Source organism: Oncorhynchus masou, chromosome 10, assembly GCF_036934945.1.
Source record: "Oncorhynchus masou masou isolate Uvic2021 chromosome 10, UVic_Omas_1.1, whole genome shotgun sequence".
Classification (NCBI taxonomy): domain Eukaryota; kingdom Metazoa; phylum Chordata; class Actinopteri; order Salmoniformes; family Salmonidae; genus Oncorhynchus; species Oncorhynchus masou.
Genome location: NC_088221.1, coordinates 36,775,718 through 36,799,123, shown reverse-complemented (window position 1 = coordinate 36,799,123; position 23,406 = coordinate 36,775,718). Strand labels below are relative to the sequence as shown.

Below are 23,406 nucleotides of genomic sequence, written 5' to 3'. Positions count from 1 at the left end.
CAGAGAGAATGAAGAATTAAAATAAAACCGTGTTTGGGAGTCCAGAACATTTTGAACCATAATCGATAGAAGGTAAATTTATTTCAATATACAGTGAGCTCCAAAAGTATTGATACAGCGACACATTTTTGGATGTTTTGGCTATGTACTCCAGCACTTTATATTTGAAATGATACAGTATAATGATGATGAGGTTAAAGTACAGACTGTCAGCTTTAATTTAAAGGCTATTTTCATCCATATCGGGTAAACCTTTTAGACATTACAGTACTTTTTGTATATAGTGGGGACCAAAAGTATTGAAACAAATTCACTTACATAACTTTTTTCAACTTTAATACACAGTCAAGTATTTGGTCCCATATTCATAGCACGCAATGACTCCTTGACTCTACACATTTGTTGGATGCATTTGCTGTTTGCTTTGATTGTGTTTCAGGTTATTTTTTGCCCAATAGAAATGAATGGTAAATAATGTATTTTGTCAATTTATTTTGTCAAGTTAATTTTATAATGTATTTTGTCAAGTTACTTTTATTGTAAAGAGTAGAATATGTTTCTAAAAACTTCTAAATGAAGGCAGATGCTACCATGATTATGGATAATCCTGAAGGAATTGTGAGTAATGATGAGTGAGAAAGTTACAGACGCACAAATATCATACTCCCCCAAAAATGCTAACCTCACTTGTTATTGTAATGGTGAGCGATTAGTCAGCATACCTTGGGGATATGACATTGTGCATCTATAACTTTCCTGAAATGCAATAAGGAGGGGACTTGCAGTGTGTGGAGTCTCAAATAATACAACGTCTTATATTAACGTTGGCTACGCAGATGCTTGTTCACACGCACAAGCAGTAGGAGTGAAATGATTGAATAACGTATGTGTACATTTATTTTACAATGCTCACGCAAGCAATGTGGCCGGTGCGGTTTGTGTGTAACTATGAACTGGGTGATTCGAGCCCTGAATGCTGATTGGCTGACAGCCAGTTTATAATAACAATAAGGCACCTCGGAGGTTTGTGATATACAGTGGCTTGTATTCAGACGCCTTGACTTTTTCCACAATTTGTTATGTTACAGCCTTATTCTAAAATTGATTAAATTGTTTTTTTCCTCTCATCAATCTCACACAATACCCAATAATGACATGAGCATAAGTATTCAACCCCTTTACTCAGTACTTTGTTGAAGCACCTTTGGGAGCAATTACAGCCTCAAGTCGTCTTGGGTATGATGCTACAAGCTTGGCACACCTGTATTTGGGGAGTTTCTCCCATTCTTCTCTGCAGGTCCTCTCATCTCTGTTAGGTTGGATGGGAATATCGATTCAAGCTATTTTTAGGGCTCTCCAGATATGTGATCAAACAAGTACAGGTTCAGGTACAGGATCTGGCTGGGCCACTCAAGGACATTCAGAGATTCAGAGAAGCCACTCCTGCATTGTCTTGGCTGTGTGCTTAAGGTCATTGTTCTGTTGGTAGGTTAACCTTTGCTCCACTCTGAGGTCCTGATGGCTCTGGAACAGGTTTTCATCAAGGATCTCTCTATACTTTGCTCCGTTCATCTTTGCCTCGATCCTGTCTAGTCTCCAAGTCCCTACCCCTGAAAAACATCCCCATAGCATGATTCTGCCACCACCGTGCTTCACCGTAGGGATGGTGGCAGGTTTCCTCCAGATGTGACGCTTGGCATTCAGGCCAAAGAGTTCAATCTTGGTTTCATCAGACCAGAGAATCTTGTTGCTCATGGTCTGAAAGTCTTTAGGTGCCTTTTTGGCAAACTCCAAGCTGGCTGTCATGTGCCTTTTACTAAGGAGTGGCTTCCGTCTAGTCACTCTACCATAAAGGCTTGATTGGTGGAGTGTTGCAGAGATTGTTGTCCTTCTGGAAGGTTCTCCCATCTCCACAGAGGAACTCTAGAGCACTGTCAGAGTGACCATTGGGGTTCTTGGTCACCTCCCTGAGAAGGGGGAGCCCGATTGCTCAGTTCGGTCAGGCGGCAAGAGTCTTGGTGGTTCTAAACTTCTTCCATTTAAGAATGATGCTGCAGAAATGTTTTGGTACCCTTCCCCAGATCTCTGTCTCGACACAATCTTGTCTCAGAACTCTACAGACAATTCCTTTGGTTTTTGCTTGACATGCACTTTCAACTGTGGGATCTTATATAAACAGGTGTGTGCCTTTCCAAATAATTTCCAATCAATTGAATTTACCGCAGGTGGACTGCAAACTGTAGAAACATCTCAAGGATTATCATTGGAAACAGGATACACCTGAGCTCAATTTCGAGTCTCAGAGCAAAGGTTCTGAATACTTATGTAAATAAGGTATTAATGTTTTTTATTTTTAATACATTTGCAAATATTTCTTAAAGCCTGTTTACACTTCATCATGATGGGGTAATGTGTGTTGATTGCTGAGGATTTTAATTTATTTAATCGATTTTAGAATGAATACTTTCCTAAGGCACTGTATGGCCGTTATACCACTGCCACGAATCCCGCCGAACATGGTGCCTCTTCCTGTTCGGGCGGCGCTCGGCGGTCCTCGTTGCCGGCCTACTAGCTGCCATCGATCCCCTTTCCTTTTGCTTCTGTTAGTTTGGTCTAATTGGTTACACCTGTTTTGAGTTTAGTTTTGTTTGTAGACTATTTAAGGGCACTAGGCCCGCTGGCTATTGTGCGGGCTTGTACTCTGTTTTATGGTGTTGGTTTACTTTGTGGTCTCTATTTTTCCGGACAGTTGTAGTCCTGTTTGTTTTGACGGGTTGTTTCATGCGCCCTTGTGTTTTGTCATTGGAATAATGAGCCCTTCTGTCATTGGAATAAAGATCCACGTACGGAACTAACCTGCTCTCTGCGCTTGACTCCTCCACCCACCATTCATAGAAGCCGTAACAACCACGGCTAAGAGCTGTGTCCAGGCACTCCGTGTTGCGCATAACAACAGCCCTTAGCCGTGGTATTTTGGCCAAAAACCACACCCATTCGGGCCTTATTAAGCATAATGACAATCAGCCTGCAAAGTGGAGTGCATTCATGGATGCCAAGGCAAGCCAGGCTTCCCACACAAATTTAACAATAAAAAAAAGAAACAAACTAATTAAATTATTTATCTTTCGTGTCTATCTGTGTTTCATAATTTCCCTTAAATTCGCAAGAAGCTGAATCTATTTCACCAAAAAAGCATCCGAGCGAGGTAAACATACTCTTTTTGGCCAGACAGCATCAGATACATGGGCTGCACATACTTAAACAGAAAGGCGCTGTTTTGCTGTTGGTGCATATCAATATATTCAGGGACGACCCATCAGATCTAAACATTTCTGGGGGTGGCACTGGTGTGGCCAATCAGATTTCAGGGGCAGCTATGGCTACCCTGGGCCACCCCCTGGACACACCACTGTGGGAGACACAACATCCTGTGAACCATTCAAGTGTGTATAGGACAAGTAATGGTATACATACAGTAGCTTAATCACATTAGATCATTTAGGACAGGTAACTTATTTTGTGCCGAGGTTCTCTGGAGTCTGGAATGATATCCGTTGTTGTTTTTGTTTATTTGAGTAGGAAGAGATTATTAATAAATGGTATATTGTACGTTTTAAAACCATTCCAGTGTGTACATGATGACTAACGATATACATGTATAGTAGCTTAATCATGTTAATATAACTTAGCAGACAGGTAGGTATATCTCAGCTCCAAGTCTCTCTAGAATAATATGCATTGTTGTTTACTGCATATATGAAAAGATTATTAATAAGTTGGAGTGCAGGGGCCTCCCAGGTGGCGCAGTGGTCCAAGGTTCAAAACATACAATATACCATTTGTGCCACCAGAGACCCTGGGTTCAAGCTCAGGCTCTGTCCCAGCCAGTCGCAACCAGGAGGTCCATGGGGCAAAGCACAATTGGCCTAGTGTTGTCTGTGTAAGGGAGGGTTTTGCCAGTAGGGATCTTAGTAGAACCCTATAAGAACCAAAGGGGCTTAGGTGGTGGATGTGACAGGTGGAGTGGCAGAGGGTGTGGCAATATACAAGGTTGGCCTGTCAGCATGGCTTGTTTGTCTTTTTAAATACATTTCTTGCAATTCCATGGAGCTGAGAGAAAATGTTGCCGTTTTCATGCTAATTTCCTGCGATTCTACATACGTGACTGACCGGCTTGATTCGGTCATATGTAGCAATTTTTTAGAAATTATGTTTTTTACATTGGGATAAAATTAGAAACTCAGAGCTAGAAAATTGCATATCATACACTACAGTTGAGGAACAATGGAAAAGTAATTATGCTTTGAAAGTTGATACCCCCTGTGATTATTATTATTATTTGACCCTGCTGGTCATCTATGAACGTTTGAACAACTTGGCCATTTACTGTTATCTCAAGCCAGAAGAGGGCTGGCCACCCTTCAGAGACTGGTTCCACTCTAGGTTTCTTCCCAGGTTCCTGCCTTTCTAGGGAGTTTTTCCTAGCCACCATGCTTCTACATCTGCATTGCTTTCTGTTTGGGGTTTTAGGTTGGGCTTCTGTATAGCACTTTGTGACATCGGCCGATGTAAAAAGGGCTTTATAAATACATTTGATTTATTGATAAACTTGTAACCTCACTTTTGAGAAAATGGCCATTGAATGTTTTGGTACACCTACTGGGGAGCTCTTCTTTGTCTACACCCATTCAGCATCATTCACACCCTTTGTAGTTTCACCCATCTCTTTAAATATTCACATGTGAATCCAGGTACTAAACAACCAAAGATTTCAAGACTAAAGGCTAGTTTATATTACGGGTGTGTTTGTAAATTTAATCTGGAGTGCCAGAGTGTGCTTTGGGCATTCGTAAAGCGAGAGCGTTGTCAGATTGTCCGTACGTAAATTCAGAGCGTTCCGCTGTCGGGGTGTTCAGAGCGCACACTTGACACTCTGGCTGAGGAGGAAGGTTGATCCGAGCGTTCTGCCCTAACAGCAGCAGTCAAGCACCCAAACTAACTGTCTAATGTTGGCTAGCTTGTTAGCTACTTCCAGAAACAAATGAGAGAACAGCTCACTCTGACCATTTTACTCGCCCTAGCAGAGCTCGTTCGGCTGTTTTTTATATTATACAAAGCTTTGGTGACTGCAACTGTGCTGCTGGCAACAATTTAATTACGCTGTTTTGCCAATATTTACAGACATCGGCCATATTCAATGGGTGTTGAGCGTTTGTACATTCGTCAGTTATTCTTCTCTCTGGCACACTCAGACGAGAGTGCTCTGAAATTGGATTAGATAGACAAAGTTGCTAAATTTGCTCTATCAACATTTGTCGCAGTGACATCATGAACATTCTATTAAAATGATTACTTGCATAGTGAAGTCTTTTGACATGTAGCTAGCTAGCTAAACAGTTAACCATAATCCCAACTCATGATGTTACTACCCTGCATGAACCTGCAGGTAGCTAACCAACCAGGTTCAATGTTAGCTATCTAATGTAACCCTCTCACCAGGCTCAAATATGACTCTCACGATATTACCTTACGTAGAATATCTCAACAGCATGGGATGTTAGGTGAGAAGGACATCTCCAATAATAATTCCTATTGTAAACTATCTAGGGTGATGACAATAGGGTATTAACTTCAAATGGAATGATTATAGGTTTATGTTATTGAATCAGGATAGGCTATCCCATGCATTAAATTAGATTGAAACATTAAATGACTCCGCCAAGGCAACATATATAAGGTTCAGTATGTGTATTATTACATTTTCATAGCACAACATCAAAAGAAATACAAATAATAAACCCCAATGAATCGTGCACAAACCATGTCCAAATTATTTAAAGCCCACATTGGAGCTAAAAAAAAATGACGACACACATAAAGTCTAGAAGCACCTCACGCTGTGGTTACTCACTACTTGTAGATATTCCTTCAGCGTAGTATGGCAGTTCCTTGCAGGTTTCCTCACAAAAGCCACAGCAAGCACCTCTATCAATGCAGACAGTACTCCTCAGCCGTAACCGATGTCCCATGGGAACATAAACTCGTTAAGCTTTCCCAAACAATTCTCTCTCGGTGTTACACGATGCTAGGCTAACCTCAAGGCTTGTCAAAATCCTCCATGAGTTTAGACTTTATTAAGTCTTAACAAAATTATAACAACTCTCTTATAAAATAAAATCGGTATTTCCCTTCATGTCTTAGTAGGTATGGGTTTTGTTCTAGTTTTGTCGTCTTCTTTTATAGTTTTTCTTCACATTAACAACATTACAATTCAGGAGCAATTCAATCACATTTTAAATATAATACCAATTAATTATAACAAAAAACTCAATACTTGGTTTTACCAATAATAATCTCAATACCTGGTTCAAACAAGGGTATTACTCTAACATTAGGGTATAATTAGCAAAGCAAATGGCTCTGAGATGTTAATAATATTAATACACATACATAAAATGTTAGCGAGCCAGCCAGCCAGCTAAAGTTAGCTAGTTAGTTAACGGTACACTTTAACGTGAAATGAAAATGACTTTCTGGCAAAATTAGAAATGTGTAATATCTGAAAATAGAGCTAGCTTGAATATCTTACCGTATACATGGATGGATGCTTCTCCCACTCTGTCAGGGATACCCTTAGTTCGAAGATGTAATATGGAGACAGGTGTTTTCTCCATCTCCTTAGCTGTCATACTCTAATTCCACTGATTTCCTAACTTGGTCCTTCAGAAAGTGGAGAGAAACATTTATGCAGTTCTACTATGTGATATCTTTAAAAAAAACTGTTAGAAAGGATTACCTGCACATTCTGACCAGCTCAAATAGACAGAACCGAGCTACATGGCAGACCAATCCAAACTCATCTCTCGGCATGTCCAGCCCACTCATTATCTCAGCCAATCATAGCTAGTGGGAAGGTTCTCTCTATATTTTTCTGTGGCTAAACCAACTAGGCTCATAGGTTAATAATTGTATTCGTATTTACAGTTGGCATACAAGTTTGTTATTAAGGCACATGAAAGTTCACATGTTCCAGAAGGCATTTCTGCAAGAAAATGCATTTAGTTTTATTTTTTAAAGTTTACATTCAAATGGCTCTCCTGTCAAGTAGTGATGCGTGACATACACCTAGTTTCCTGAAACGAGTCATATATTCTGCCATGGAGCTGAGAGAAAATGTTGCAGTTCTAATTTGTTGCAATTTTCCACGTTTAACACTATGTTATATTGCTCAAACCAAATAACAAAATCAACACTACTAAATTCACTGTTTTGGGAATATTCAATTCTCCCTTACTGTCTAGCTTTTATTTTGGTAATTGTTTGTTCTCAAAGATTATAAAAAATATATAGTTCCATTATATTTTCTACATATTTTATATCTGGTTTTAGTCGTTTAGGTTTCCATCCAGATTAATTATGTGAGATTTGCCAATTTTTGTTACACTTAGGTGTCCCGGAAATAAGCTTAGGCTAACTGCCCAAGCTTTTCAATAGCAGAAAAATCCCCAGTACAGTTTAAACTGTCTGAATGTTCTTTTCATTAGTAGCCCAAGAAAAAATAATATAACTACATTGTGAAAGCAAAAGGGTAGGTCTGCAATTTGCAGATGATTGCAGTTTTCTTAATCTGGGGGCGCTATTTCATTTTTGGATGAAAAACGTTCCCGTTTTAAACAAGATGTTTTGTCACAAAAAGATGCTCGACTATGCATATAATTGATAGCTTTGGAAAGAAAACACTCTGAATTTTCCAGAACTGCAAAGATATTGTCTGTGGGTGCCCTAGAACAGGAGCTACAGGCAAAACCAAGATGAAACGGCAACCAGGAAATGAGCAGGATTTTTGAGGCTCTGTTTTCCATTGTCTCCTTATATGGCTGTGAATGCGACAGGAATGAGCCTGCCCTATCTATCGTTTCCCCAAGGTGTCTGCAGCATTGTGACGTATTTGTAGGCATATCATTGGAAGATTGACCATAAGAGACTACATTTTCCAGGTGTCCGCCAAGAGTCCTCCGTCGAAATTGGTGCGTCATTTTCAGCTGCTGGTATTTTTCCATGGGATTCTGAGGGGAAAGCAGGCTTCCACGAACGGCATATCAATGAAGAGATATGTGAAAAAACACCTTAAGGATTGATTCTAAACAACGTTTGCCATGTTTCGGTCGATGTTATGGAGTTAATTCGGAAAAAGTTTGACATTTTGGTGACTGAATTTTCGGTACGTTTCGGTAGCCAAATGTGATGTACAAAACGGAGCGATTTCTCCTACACAAAGATTCTTTCAGGAAAAACTGAACATTTGCTATGTAACTGAGAGTCTCCTCATTGAAAACATCCGATGTTCTTCAAAGGTAAATGATTTTATTTATTTGGTTATCTGGTTTTTGTGAAAATGTTGCGTGCTAAATGCTACGCAAAATGCTAAGCTAGCTTGCAATACTCTTACACAAATGCTTGATTTGCTATGGTTCAAAAGCATATTTTGAAAATCTGAGATGACAGTGTTGTTAAGAAAAGGCTAAGCTTGAGAGCAGGCATATTATTTTCATTTCATTTGCGATTTTCAGAAATCGTTAACGTTGCGTTATGCTAATGAGCCTGAGGCTGTATTCACGATCCCGGATCCGGGATGGGTAGTATCAAGACTATAGTTATTTTGAACAGGTCATGATAATTTACTTTAGGTTCATTAGTGCTGCAGTCCACTCAAAAGGAATGACCGTGGTCCAATTTCTGTCAAATCATCTTCGCTTTACATTGCTAGTAATTATTAGATTTTCTGGATCTACAGTACCAATGACATAAAACACTGTTGAACTAGCAATGATTTCTGATGATGCACTAAGCAGCCTAAGTTTCAGGTTTGGTTCAGGCATGGCTTCGAATTATTACATTTTTAACAAAAATAGGTGAAAACAAGGTCACGTCGCGATAACAGCCTGAGGCTATAATGCATCAGGGTGTTTTTTTTCTGTCTGTGTCCATAATGCAATAAATGTATTGTAAATGTGTCCATTCCCTGAGAGAGTTGGCAGCAATAGGATGGAGGTTTAGGGGGGTAATGTAGCATAGCACCTTGTTTTTGAGCTGAAGGACAGACTAGGCCTTCTGCATTATGTAATGTTTACCTCCCCTGGCTGTCCTGCAGCCCCTGTTGACTCATTGTAAAATCTGAAACACAGACTGCATCCTAAATGGCACTCCATTCCCTATGTACTGTAGTACAATGAGCCCTGGTCAAAGTGGTGCACTACGTCGGGAATAGGCTGCTAGTTTGGACAGAGACATTGATCTGCAGTGAAAATAGACAGCCCTTTTCAAGGATATGATGTTTTAATTGAGAATACACATGTCCTTGTAATGTGCATGCTTTAACTGTCTTCTCATCTTATATTTCCCTTCGATAAGGGGAGGAGAAGGAGGACATGTCTCAGGTATGAAAGCCATTCCAGGTCGTATTCTGACAGCTCTGACACGTCATTATTTTGTGTGTGACTGGAGTGACATCGTTGAAGCAGTAGGTAATTGGATCTGGTGTTTAGATCGTCGTCCCGAAGTCAGGACGCCTAAGTGTGATACAGATCAAACATAGCCCATAGTCATTTACCCCTCATTAGCATCCGGGTGCTGTTCATAATGTTCACAATGCTGCTGTCAGTGTCTTCTCTTTAACCTGTCATGTGCATTCTGTTCAGTTATGATCTAAACTCATATTTTCCCATCCAGAGGGGAGGGTTGTGTTGTGAGGCAGAGGCAGAGGGCTTTGGAAATAAGCCTTTTAATTTAGTGGCAATCTCTCCCCAGTTGGAGTACGGCTCATCTAATTCCGGAGGCTGCTGCCACCTGCTTATGGAGAGCACAGAAACAGACACACCAATGATTATGCTTTCTCACCAGTTTGTGTGTGTGTGTGTGTGTGTGTGTGTGTGTGTGTGTGTGTGTGTGTGTGTGTGTGTGTGTGTGTGTGTGTGTGTGTGTGTGTGTGTGTGTGTGTTAGGTCTGAAATTTCATGATTTAGGGGCAAGGCCACTTGGCCTTAAGGGGTTGCCCAATTTGCCAGGGCACCAAGGCAGTTAACCCACTTTTCCTAGGCCATCATTGAAAATAAGAATTTGTTATTAACTGACTTTCCTAGTTAAATAAAAATAAAATAAAGGCCTTCGGCCAGGGCACTAATGCCATTAACCAAATCGGTTAATTAAATTGATTCGGAAACACTATTCTGTTAAGAAAAACATAAGCAATTACTGTGGAACATTGATTCATTGCTTCTTTGAAATATTTTGTGTGTCCCTTGCCTTAGTTATATATCTAGTACCTACTGGCTAAAATGTGATGCTTTCCAGATGATATCCATGGAAAAGAAAAGCTTGTAGGCCTATTGTGTAGGCTATACAATAAACCCTTTGTCCTCCCGATTCTGTAACCTATACTTACCAAACAATATAATCAAGAATTATAGTTAATTTATTAAGATGTATTGATGACTTTAAAGGAGCATTATGTAATATTTTAACATTGTTATTCAGAAAATGTTCATGAAAATCTGCAGTAATGACCCAACACACCTCCAGGCTGTATAAAGGCTATTTGACCAAGAAGGAGAGTGAGGGAGTTCTGCATCAGAGGACCTGGCCTCCACAATCACCTGACCTCAACCCAACTGAGATGGTTTGGGATGAGTTGGACCGAGAGTGAAGGAAAAGCAGCCAACAAGTGCTCAAGTGAAGCTGTTTTTATTTTTGTACCTTTGTTTAACTAGGCAAGTCATTTAAGAACAAATTCTTATTTTCTATGACGGCCTAGGAACAGTGGGTTAACTGCCTGTTCAGGGGCAGAACGACAGATTTGTACATTGTCAGCTCAGGGGGGTTGAACTTGCAACCTTCCGGTTACTAGTCCAACGCTCTAGCCACTAGGCTACCCTACCCTAGAGAATGCCAAGTGAGTGCAAAGCTGTCATCAAGGCAAAGGATGGCTACTTTGAAGAATCTCAAATATAAAATATATTTGGATTTGTTTAACAATTTTTTGGTTACTACATGATTCCATATGTGTTATTTCATAGTGTTGATGTCTTCACTATTATTCTACAATGTAGAAAATTGTAAAAAAATAATGAAAAACCTTGAAATGAGTAGATGTGTCCAAACATTTGACTGGTACTGTATAGATTCTGATGCAAAATTGCATTCTAATTGTGCAGCTTTCCTATTTGTCAACCAAAGCCATATATATATTTTCTACTTTCTTTTCTAAATTCGATATAAGGACAGGTGGCGTTGCATCCCCCATGTGTCTGTCTTCACTTGAACTTCGGAGCTGCAAGGGCTGAGAGAAGGACCCGGTCATTGGCCAATATAAATGAGATATCCGAGAGTGCCAGTGAGTGAGGTGCTTCGGAGTGTGGTGATCGGAAAGAGCAGTGTGAATTTCACTGGCAGCCGGGAGAAGGGAATTATAATTATATTCAGCCCAAGGGCACAACAGCCACTTTGGCCGCAAGGCATGGATTTTTTGGGGGGTCATTATAGCCACACAAGGGTGGCTGGGTAATTTGAAGCTGTGTGTTTGTGTGTGTGTGTGTGTGTGTCAGGCCTGGTGTGTGTTCTAAATGTGCATTGGTGTGTTCATGGTGGCCTTTGGAGGTGACATACTGTATCTCACCCAAAAGATTCAATAAATAGAGGAATGACAACCACACAGTGTACCAACAGGTATATTATATTAGAGTTTGAGTTTCACTCTTGATGTTGATTTCCCTTTGTGATTGATGAGAACTGAACTGACCACGCTGCCCTTGAAATATAGTTTGCTCAGAAATGTGTTTCTACCATGCTGCAGTGCAACTTTCTCAGAATCTTGGCTGGTTATGTTTGGAGCACTTGAAATGGTTTGAGTCCTATTCCTGTTCCCATTGTGTTTCTAACATGGCTGACTGTGCATTGTGAGGATAGTAGTTTCAAAAAGTTTATTTGCCACAAGCACAGGATGCGACAGGTGTAAAGCAGTAAAATGAAACTCTTAATTGAGAGCTCTTTCACAACAATGCACACAGCAAATTGTCCAGTGTTGATTTTTCTAGTGTTGATTCTTGAGCTAAATTCACCACTTAAGAGTGAAATTAACACCTAGTGGTGTTAAATAACCCACAGTGTTGGTGTTAATAACCATAATTATTGTGTAGAAAAAACAGTCCAATCAAAACTATGCCCACCAGTATCCTATTTCCCAGCATGCTCCACTGCAGGTTACTTTTTAAGGATTGTTTTAAATGTCTGTGTTTTTGCATGCACAATTAATTGATTACTTAATCTTATGCTACACAAAGATATATATATTTTTTTTAATAAAATTGTATCAATCCAATCAGTTACTAAAATGATTGTTCCAGTTTAAGTTGTTTAGGTAGTCTTCTTATAAACCTTCCTAACCCTTACAGTTGTTCTGAATGGAGGTTGCAACATTTCAAGCGTTGGATATCCTCTCTGACTGAATTCCAAAAGGAATTACACATCACTTTGCCAGCATAAGGTGACTTGCAAGGTTGATGTGGTCTTTAAATTATGAGTTTCGTAAGACCCCTGTGTTAGGAAAAATTCAGCTATCAAAGTAAGGCTTTTTGATATATGTAGTTTAATAGAGGTTAATATTAATGACAGCTTTTGCCTAGATGCTCACTTGGTAAAAGCCACAGGCTTTCCAAATGAAGGAATTCAATAACGATGTCTGTCACTAACAAATACGGTCATGGTAATTCGACAATTCACTCAGCAAAAATGCACCCTGGGAAATACGCAAATTAGGGTTTACACCACAAAGTGTTAAAACCCTACCCAAAAAGGATTTACTGTAAAACTACAGGTTTTAATGTCTTACACTGAGAAAGTGTAGATATTTTCAAACACCACAATCAACTTCATTTGAACACTTTAAGAGTTAAATGGGGAACACTGCAACATAGTTAAATCTTTAACACTTTCAAAAGTGTTATTTTAAAACCATTTCAGTGGGACTCATATGTTCACTGAAAATAGTGTACATATAACGCTTTCGAACTTAAATGTACACCTTTGATTTTGCTGTGCAGTGATAATAACAAAAATAATAATAGAAATTGTAATAAAAAAACACATAAGAAGTATGTTATCAGTTGAAGAAAGACAACTATGCAAGTATATACAGATCAGTGCCAGTACCATGTGCAGGGGCACTGGAGTGGTTGAGGTATGTTTATACATAAAAAGTGACTGGCAGTAGGATATAAATGTAAACATGGCTGAAAGGTGACTGATAACAGGAATATATAAATACCTATCATAATATACTAACAGCAATATATAAACTCAGCAAAAAAAGAATGTATGAACATAACCAGATTCAACAACTGAGACATAAACTGAACAAGTTCCCTGAACAAAGGGGGGGGGGGGTCAAAAGTAACAGTCAGTATCTGGTGTGGCCACCAGCTGCATTAAGTACTGCAGTGCATCTCCTCCTCGTGGACTGCACCAGATTTGCCAGTTATTGCTGTGAGATGTTACCCCACTCTTCCACTAAGGCACCTGCAAGTTTCCGGACATTTCTGGGGGGAATGGCCCTAGCCCTCACCCTCCGATCCAACAGGTTGCAGCAGTTCTCAATGGGATTGAGAGCCGGGCTCTTCGCTGGCCATGGCAGAACACTGACATTCCTGTCTTGCAGGAAATCCCGCACAGAACGAGCAGTACGGCTGGTGGCATTGTCATGCTGGGCGGTCATGTCTGGATGAGCCTGCAGGAAAGGTACCAAATGAGGGAGAAGGATGTCTTCCCTGTAACGCACAGCATTGAGAATGCATGCAATGACAACAAGCTCAGTCCGATGATTTTGAAAAATGTTTTACCATTATTTAACAAGGCAAGTAAGTTAAGAAACCACTCTAATTGTCAATGACGGCCTAGGAACGGTGGGTTAACTGCCTTGTTCATGTGCAGAACAAGAGTTTGTCAGCTCGGGTATTCGATCTTGCAACCTTTCGGTTACTTGTCCAACACTCGAACCACTAGGCTACCTGCTGATGCTGTGACACACCGCCCCAGACCTTGATTGACCCTCCACCTCCAAATCGATCCCGCTCCAGAGTACAGGCCTTGGTGTTATGCTTATTCCTTCGACGATAAATGTGAATCAGACCATTTCCCCTGGTCAGACAAAACCGCAACTCGTCAGTAAAGAGCACTTTTTGCCAGTCCTGTCTGGTCCAGCGAAGGTGGGTTTGTTCCCATAGGCGACGTTGTTGCCGGTGATGTCTGTCGAGGACCTGCTTACAGGCCCTCAGTCCAGCCTCTCTCAGCCTATTGTGGACAGTCTGAGCAATGACGGGGGGCTTGTGCTTTCCTGGTGTAACTCGGGCAGTTGTTGTTGCCATCCTGTACCTGTCCCGCAGGTGTACCGATCCTGTGCAGGTGTTGTTACACATCGTCTGCCACTGCGAGAACAATCAGCTGTCCGTCTTGTCTCCCTGTAGCACTGTCTTAGGCGTCTCACAGTACGGACATTGCAATTTATTGCCCTGGCCACATCTGCAGTCATCATGCCTCCTTGTAGCATGCTTAAGGCATGTTCACGCAGATGAGCGTCCCTGGGCATCTTTCTTTTGGTGTTTTTCAGAGTCAGTAGAAAGGCCTCTTTAGTGTACTAAGTTTACATAACTGTGACCTAAATTGCCTACCGTCTGTAAGCTGTTAGTGTCTTAACGACCATTCGCAAGGTGCATGTTCATTAATTGTTTTTTATTTTTTATTTGTTTTATTTAACCTTTATTTAACCAGGTAGGCTAGTTGAGAACAAGTTCTCATTTGCAACTGTGACCTGGCCAAGATAAAGCATAGCAATTCGACACATACAACAACACAGAATTACACATGGAATAAACAAAACATACAGTCAATAATACAGTAGGAGAAAAACAAGAAAAAAACATGGGAAACAGTGTTTAAACCCTTTACAATGAAGATCTGTGACCTTAGATTTTTACTCATTATCTTTGGAAGACAGGGTTCTGAAAAAGGTATGTTTCTTTTTTTTTGCTGAGTATAGATGTAAACAGGAGTAATAGTGAGCAGTAGCGGGATAAATAGATAGATACTAATGGTAATGGCAATCAATAATCAATTAACAACAGTGTATTGGTAGTAATAAATCAAATCAATAATCATTTAGCAGCAGTGTGAGGGGGTGTGTGGGTGTGTGGCATCAGTAATGAGTGTGTGTGATGATGTATGTGTGTCACACTCTGACCATTATTTGCGTTGTTTGTTTCTATGTTTTGTTTGTTTGTTTGTTTGTTTAGGGTACTTCATGTTTTTTCGTCTTTCATTAAAAAGATGTATTCGCAACACTCTTTGGTCTCCTCAATATGACGATCGTGACAGTTGATTGTATGTATGTGAGTATTTTTGTGTGCGTGTGAATAAGAGTGACAATGAAGGTACAGTATGTGTTTCTGAGTTGGAAGAGACCTGTGGATGACCAAAGAGTCAGTCTGTATAGTCTGTGGGAGAGAGATGGCAGTAGTTGTTAGGCATTTAACAGTTTTATGGCCAGGGGATAGAAGCTGTTTGGGAGTCTGTTGGTCTGAGCCTTAATGCACCGGTTCCACCTGCAGACGAGAGCATGGGGAACAGCATGTCTCGGTTGGCTGGAGTCTTCTGCAATTTACGAGCCTTTCTTAGTCATTACCATCGTGTCATCAGCAAAGTTGATGATGGAGTTGGAGTCATGCATGGCCACACAGTCATGGGTAAAGAGGGAGTACAGGAGGAGGTTGAACATACACACCTGGTGCGGCCCCCGTGTTGAGGGTCAGCGTTGTTGCCTACTCTCCCCACCTGGGATTGGCCCCAGGATCCATTTGCAGAGGGAGCTGTAGTCGGTGAACACATTCTCACATAGGTATTCATCTTGTCCAGGTGGCAGAGGGCAGTGTGGAGTACAATTGAAATGGTATCGTCTTTAGATCTGTTGGGGTTGTATGCAAGTTGGAGTGGGTCTAGGGTGTCTGGGATGATGGAGTTGATGTGAGCCATGACCTGCCTTTCAAAGCACTTTATGATTACAGATGTGAATGCTACAAGGTCATTTTGGCAGGTAGACTTACAGTTTTTGGGAACAGGAATCATGGTGGTCAGTGTGTGGGGATCACAGACTGGGACGAGGAGAAGTTGAAATGACCGTGAAGATGCCTGCCAGCTGGTCTACACATGCTCTAAGAACGCGCCCTGGAATACCGTCCGGCCCCGCGCCCTTGCGATTGTTGACCAGATTAAAAGCCTTACTCATTTTGGACTTGGAGAGCGGGGCTTGTACGTGTTTGTGTCCTCAGCCATAACCTCGGGGTTAACTGCGACAGCCCTGTGTGTTGTGGTAACTCTGTGCCTATGTGTTAATCCAAGGCTTTTGATTGGGTAAGCAGCAAACCTTCACTGTGGAGACAAGGTCGGCGATGCATTTCCTGAAGAAGCCGGTAACGGAGGTGCTTAGCTCGTTGATGCTATCGACAGAGTTCCGGAACATATTCCAGTCAGAGCTAGAAAAGTAGTCCTGCAGTATAGCCTCAATTTCTCTACATAGTGGACCATTTCGCTACAGAGCGTTTCATGGGTACTTACTGTTTGAGCTTCTGTTTGTAAACATGAAGCAGGAGCACTGTTCTGTATTTCATCTCCCAACATATGCTCTAACAGTTAATATTTTCTGTCTTTTCCTCTCCCCCTCTATTAGTATTATAAAGGACAACATATCCATCTTGGCACCTGGAGACCTTAAAAAGGAGCAAATTGTATAACCTGTCAGGGTGGTTTTCATGAAACCATGGCGTGACATCAAAGTACTAACGCCTATATTAACCCCCTGCTGTTTCGACAGAGGAGATGTTGTTGGCGCGTATCAAATGAAATTGTATTTGTCACATGCGCCAAATTACTTACAAACCCTTAAACAACAATGCAGTTTTAAGAAAATAGAATTTTAAAAAAATGTACTAAATAAACTAAAGTTAAATAAATATATAATAATAATTATAAAGTAACACAAAAAAATAACAATAATGAGGCTATATACAGGGGTATGTCAATGCAAATAGTTTGGGTGGCCATTTGATGAATTTTTCATCAGTCTTATGGACCTAGACTTGGCGCTCCAGGACCGCTTGCAGTGTGGTAGCAGAGAGAACAGTCTATGATTTGGGTGACTGGAGTCTTTGACAATTTTTGGGCCTTCCTCTGACTCTACCTAGTATATACAGTAGGTCCTAGATGTCAGGAAGCTTGGCCCCAGTGATATACTGGGCTGTACGCACTACCCTCTGAAGAGCCTTACGGTCGAATGCTGAGCAGTTGGTATCAGTTGGTGATGTCAGTTGGTAGCATATCAGTTGGTGATGCAACCATTCAGGATGCTCTCGATGGAACTTTTTAAGGATCTGGGGCCACATGCCAAATCTGTTCAGTCTCCTGAGGGGGAAAAGGCGTTGTCTTCACAACTTTCTTGGTGTGTTTTGACCATGATAGTTTGCTGGTGATGTGGACACCAAGGAACTTGAAACTCGACCCACTCCACTACAGCCCCGTCGTTGTGAATGGGGGCGTGTTCGGCCTTCCTGTGTGCTTGGAGTCAGTACAAACACAGACAACACATAAGGGCTATGCCACCAAAAGTAACCAAGAGAATGAATTGATTCCCTGTAAAAATATTCTATTTAGTAATACAACATGGATAAATGCATTTTGAACCTCTGTACTTCAGAATAAACTGTATAATGTATTGTAATGACCATAAATCAATAATTCCTATTCTGGTTTGTTTTTCAGTAGTGTAAACACAGTTAGATTATGAAATAGTGCTATTGCCAAACCAATTATTATAGGCAACATAAAAACACTGGTTATAATCAGATAATTATCTTCCAGGAAGCTGGATTATAGCCAGCTGTTATTGAGTTCAACTATAGTTTACTGTACCTAATGTTTATGCTAATATGTATACCCCACACAATGCTGCAACATACAAGCCTTCTAAAACTACGGCAATGAATTACATTTATGTGAATGGCACTACAACGGTACAGTACATGATTGTGCCAAAAGTATTGATTGACAGATTATTGATAGACTGCACAATCTGTAAATGATTTCCCTCTATGATTGGCCAGGAGACATGAAAAAATTACTGCACAATGTATTCCAAACAAATAGCTTGTAGACAAGATTGGTTGAAGCCTTTCGTTAAATAATGTACCATATTATTCATTTGAAGTCTCCCCCACCCACCCTCCCTCCAAACAATTCGATTTGTGCGTTTTCATTTAGATTCCTCCCTTAACACAAATTATGCTACTATTTCTTCCCTTAAATTAATTTGACTTATTTGTGATTGCTGTGCTGCTGTGTTTTGTGTTATTTTTTTCTAAATGTAAGTTGTTGTGAATTGGCCCCAGCCCCAGTCATCACCGCTTGAGGCTGATGTATGGGAATTTTATAGTACAGTAAGTGGTTTTGAATTTGATGTATTAATACTCGCAAGTTTATTGAAGTGATAGCCTCCATTTCATTGCATTTTGATGACATTACTCTGCTCTCTCTCTCACAAATGTGCATATCTAAATTCTCTATGTGATTTACATTGGATTTGTGATCAATGCACACGTCTCAGTTTTGGGTCACACTTTATTTGCATAGTGAAACTATGCTCCAACTAGTTAGTTATATAGTTATTATTAATCATAGATGTTTGTTGATGTCCACTGGGAAGAAAAAAGCAACATCTAAATGTATAGTAATGTTGAGGAGACTCGAGATGACATATGGACCAAAAGGCTTGCAGCTAATCTGGTTGACATTTAAAGATACATTAACAGGGACAACATGAATGCCACTGCCTCTCAGAAAGAATACAAACAGACTATTCCTGATGCAAACCTTAATAGTACAATAACATAAAAATATTGCAAAATATTATATTTTTCTGAGAAGTGAGCTAAAGTGAATCACTGGCCCACCCACACTCTAAGCGGTCTCCTGCCCTTAAACCAAGAGCACAGTGTGGGGGAAGAAGGGGCCATTCATAAAGAGACTAAACACAAAGAACAAGTAAACAAACATCAACTAATGAGACCTAGTTACCATCCAGGGGTTCTGCAAAGTGAGGACAGGGCAGGATGCTACTCTTTATATTCACATGTTCTACCCAAACACACTAGTATTTGATTCACACTATAGGACCAAATCAAAAATAACTTATCCAAGCCAGCACAGAATGGTTCAGGTCAACCCCATGATGCTCTAGTTATTGCAATGGAAACCAGGCACTGGTTTAAAGCCTTGTCAGGTATTCTCTAATGAGTGGAGAACAGAAGGAAATGATACTGATGTATTAACTGAAGCAGTGAGGCAATGTTCATGGGTGACCACGAAACCATGAAATGGAACCTCAGCCCGTATATGTCATCAGAACAATTTGCCTCCTTTGTCCTAAGGGCAGGAAAATACAGAGCAGAATCTCCTTCTGGCTGTAAGCAACATTTCAAATGTCAACGACTTGAAGGTCACTGGGGGAGAAAAGGTTATTTGAAAAGAGGGTAGTTTTAAGGTTGTTGAGGCTATTGAAGTTAGCGTTGTGAGTTCATTTTAGGTTTACCCTTGGAGCCATATTCTCTTATGTATTGTCGGAAGCTACATGTCTTTTTTTCCAAACCTAATATACACCCACCATTGTTTTCCTAGATCTGTTCTTCAAACAAATGAACTGGCAATTATAGTACTCTTTCAGACGGACTTTATAAATCCGGGATGTCAAACTCATTTTCCCCCGGGGGCCACGTTCGGTCTGCAACGAGGGCCGTACAGCCGCACTAGAATTTTTATATATTTACTCACCGTCAAAATTGTCCTCTATTCATTGTTTTTGGAATCTTCAATGCTCCCTGTCTGACTAGCTTACCTTTCAGTGATTATTAGCAAGCTGGACACAGTCAAGGAACTGTACGAATGTAGGTCCATTATCATGAGGAGAGTAGAGGAGAGAAGTGGAGAGGAGAAGAGGAGGCTGATTATGTGGCCAGGGTAAGGTTTGGAATTCATCCACAACGCTCTCCTACTCTCACTACCATGGTTTAATTATAACCACTCAGTGTCAGGACCTTGGTTTACTGTCCAATCCACAAGATTGAACTCTTTGTAGGGCAGTTTCCCTGATCACTGCCCTGAGGCATTGGTGTCTGCTTTGACCAGAGGGATGATTGCCCCTTACTGCCCTCACTAAGCAGCAACCCCGCTGGTCTCCCTTCCAGGCTATACCAGGCCCAACTCTGCTGAATTCTCAAACAGTAGCTTGCAAGAGAGTGTGGTGGTATGTCTTACGTTGGCATGACTGGGTCAGTCTCAAGTTAGGATTTGGTACTTAGCATCTACAGGTCTAACAGTTTTTTCTATTCGTTTTTGTTTCCAAAGTCAGAGGCAGAATACACATTATGCGCTAAGGAGAGCTAGCGATGTGTGACCTTAATCATCAACATGGTTGGAAAAGGAATCCATTGGCACACATGCAATCACAAGGCATGAGCGTTACGAATCTAGAACAGAAGAGTTCAATGAGCATCCCTACTGATTGATTTTCTATAAATTTCTTCCAAGAATTCATCATTCCACATACCGGTGGTGGAGCTCTGACTTAAAATGATAATTATAATGAACATAGCTTATGAAATTTTAGCCAGAAGGCTTTTCATTGCACATTAAATAGATGGATTAGCTAGCCCAGTCCCAGCTGATTTCTCACTATTCTCTCCTCCAAAGAGTGTAAATATCACCATGGTTTTTAATTTAAAATACTATGTGGATAGGGATAACGGAGATTGAAGATTTACTTTGGCAGTAAGTGGACTCACACCAGCAAATGACATTGCATATATTATTTTAAGTTAATGGAAAGGACAAAAACAAAAAACTGATTTCCGTTGCACTGAATAGAGTGGACCCACTTATCTCCTTGGAAGCTCATTGTTCATAGGAAAACATTTGATATCCTCAGCCCCTTGGGCAGCAATAGTCTCTCTCTCACTGCACCCTCTGTTATTGAGAATGATATTAATAGTTTTTTCTTCACAGCAACATTTGGTTGGGATATGACCCTTGATGGCTTTGGAACCTGGGTGAGCCCTCATTTCCTGTGTTCTATCACGCAACCACCGGCACGCAACCAATTGTGCTATTTTGTGTGTTTTTTTGCGTTATTTGTAACTTATTTTGTACATAATGTTTCTGCCACCGTCTCTTATGACCAAAAGGAGCTTCTGGATATCAGAAAAGTGGCTACTCACCTCGAACTTGACAAAGATTTTATATTTAATGAGTCGGAAACTAAAAATGTACAGTTGCTACCAGACCAGGCCCAAATCCCCGTCATTCGCATGAAGAGGAGATGGCGATACAGGAGACGGGCCTTTGGAGAAGTCGCCGGCGAGTGGGTAACCCACCTCTACCATCCGTCCTATTTGCCAACCTACAATCACTGGAGAATAAACTGAATGAGCTCCGTTCAAGACTATCCTACCAACAGAATATTGAAACTGTAATAGCTTATGTTTCACCAAGTCGTGGCTGAACGACGACATGGATAATATACAGTTGGCTGGGTTTTCCATGCATTGGCAAGACAGAACAGCTACGTCCAGTAAGACAAGGACTGGTAGTGTGTGTTTTTTTGTGAATAACAGCTGGTGTGCAAAATCAAATTTTAAGGAAGTCTCAAGGTGTTGCTCGCCTGAGGTAGAGTACCTCATGATAAGCTGTAGACCACACTATTTACCAAGAGAGTTTTCATCTATATTTTTCTTAGCTGTCTATTTACCACCACAAACTGATGCTGGCGCTAAGACCGCGCTCAATGAACTGTATAAGACCATATGCAAACAAGAGTCGGTGCTCCTAGTGGCCAGAGACTTAATGCAGGAAAATGTACATCTGTTTTACTTCATTTCGACCGGTATGTAACACCTGCAACCAGAGAAAAAAAACTCTAGACCACCTTTACTCCACACACAGAGATGTGTAAAAAGCTTTCGCTTGCCCTCCATTTGGCAAATCTGACAATCATTCTATCCCCCTGATTCCTGCTTAAAAGCAAAAACTAAAGCAGGAAGTACCAGTGACTCGGTCAATACGGAAGCGGTCTGATAACTAAGCTACTGGACTGTTTTGCTAACACAGACTGGAATATGTTCCAGGATTCATCCGATGACATTGAGGAGTATACCACATCAGTCACCGGATTCATAAATATGTGCATTGATGACGTTGTCCCCACAGTGGCCATACGTACATACCTCAACCAGAAGCCATGCACTACAGGCAACATCAGCACTGAGCTAAAAGGTAGAGCTGCCGCCTTCAAGGAGCGGGACTCTAACCTGAATACTTATAAAAAATGAGCTGACCATTGACACGAGCCTATCAGATGAGTAAAATTACTTCTATTCATGCACCCAAGAGCGACAAGATAACCTGGATAAATGCCTACCAACTCGTAGCAGTCACATCTGTAGCCACGAAGTGCTTTGAAATACTGGTCATGGCTCACATAAACACCATCATCCCGGAAACCCTAGACCCACTCCATTTCGCATACCGCCCCAACAGATCCTCAGATGATGCAATCTATATTGCAATCCACATTTCCCTTTCCCACCTGGACAAAAGGAACACCTATGTAAGAATGCTGTTCATTGACTACAGCTCAGTGTTCAACACCATAGTGCCCTCAAAGCTCACCACTAAGCTAAGAACCCTGGGAATAAACACCTCCCTCTACAACTGGTTCCTGGAATTCCTGATGTGCCGCCCCCAGGTGGTAAGGGTATGAAACAACACATCTGTGACGCTGCTCCTCAACACAGGGGACCCTCAGGGGTGCGTGCTTAGTCCCCTCCTGTACGCCCTGTTCACCCACAACTGTGTGGTGAAGCACGACTCCACCACCATCATTAAGTTTGCTGATGATACAACGGTGTTAGGCCTGATCACCGACATCGATGAGACAGCCTATTGGGAGGAGGTCAGAGACCTGACAGTGTGGTGCTAGGACAACAACATCTCCCTCAATTTGATCAAGACAAGTGAGATGAACGTGGACTACAAGTGAAGGAGGGCCGAGCACATCCCCATTCACATCGAAGGGGCTGTAGTAGAGCAGGTCGAGAGCTTCTTTGGTGTCCACATCACCAACAAACTATCATGGTCCAAACACACCAAGACAGTCGTGAAGAGGGCACGACAACGGCTATTCCCCGTCAGCAGACTGAAAAGATTTGGCATGTCTTCTCAGATCTTCAAATGTTCTACAGCAGCACCATCGAGAGCATTACCG

At 41.1% G+C, this 23,406-nt stretch overlaps 1 pseudogene; it reads left to right on the top strand.

Moving 5' to 3' along the window:
* The window catches only part of LOC135546849 (low-density lipoprotein receptor-related protein 1B-like), a 357,889-nt pseudogene that overhangs the window by 15,501 nt on the left and 318,982 nt on the right, over positions 1-23,406 (top strand).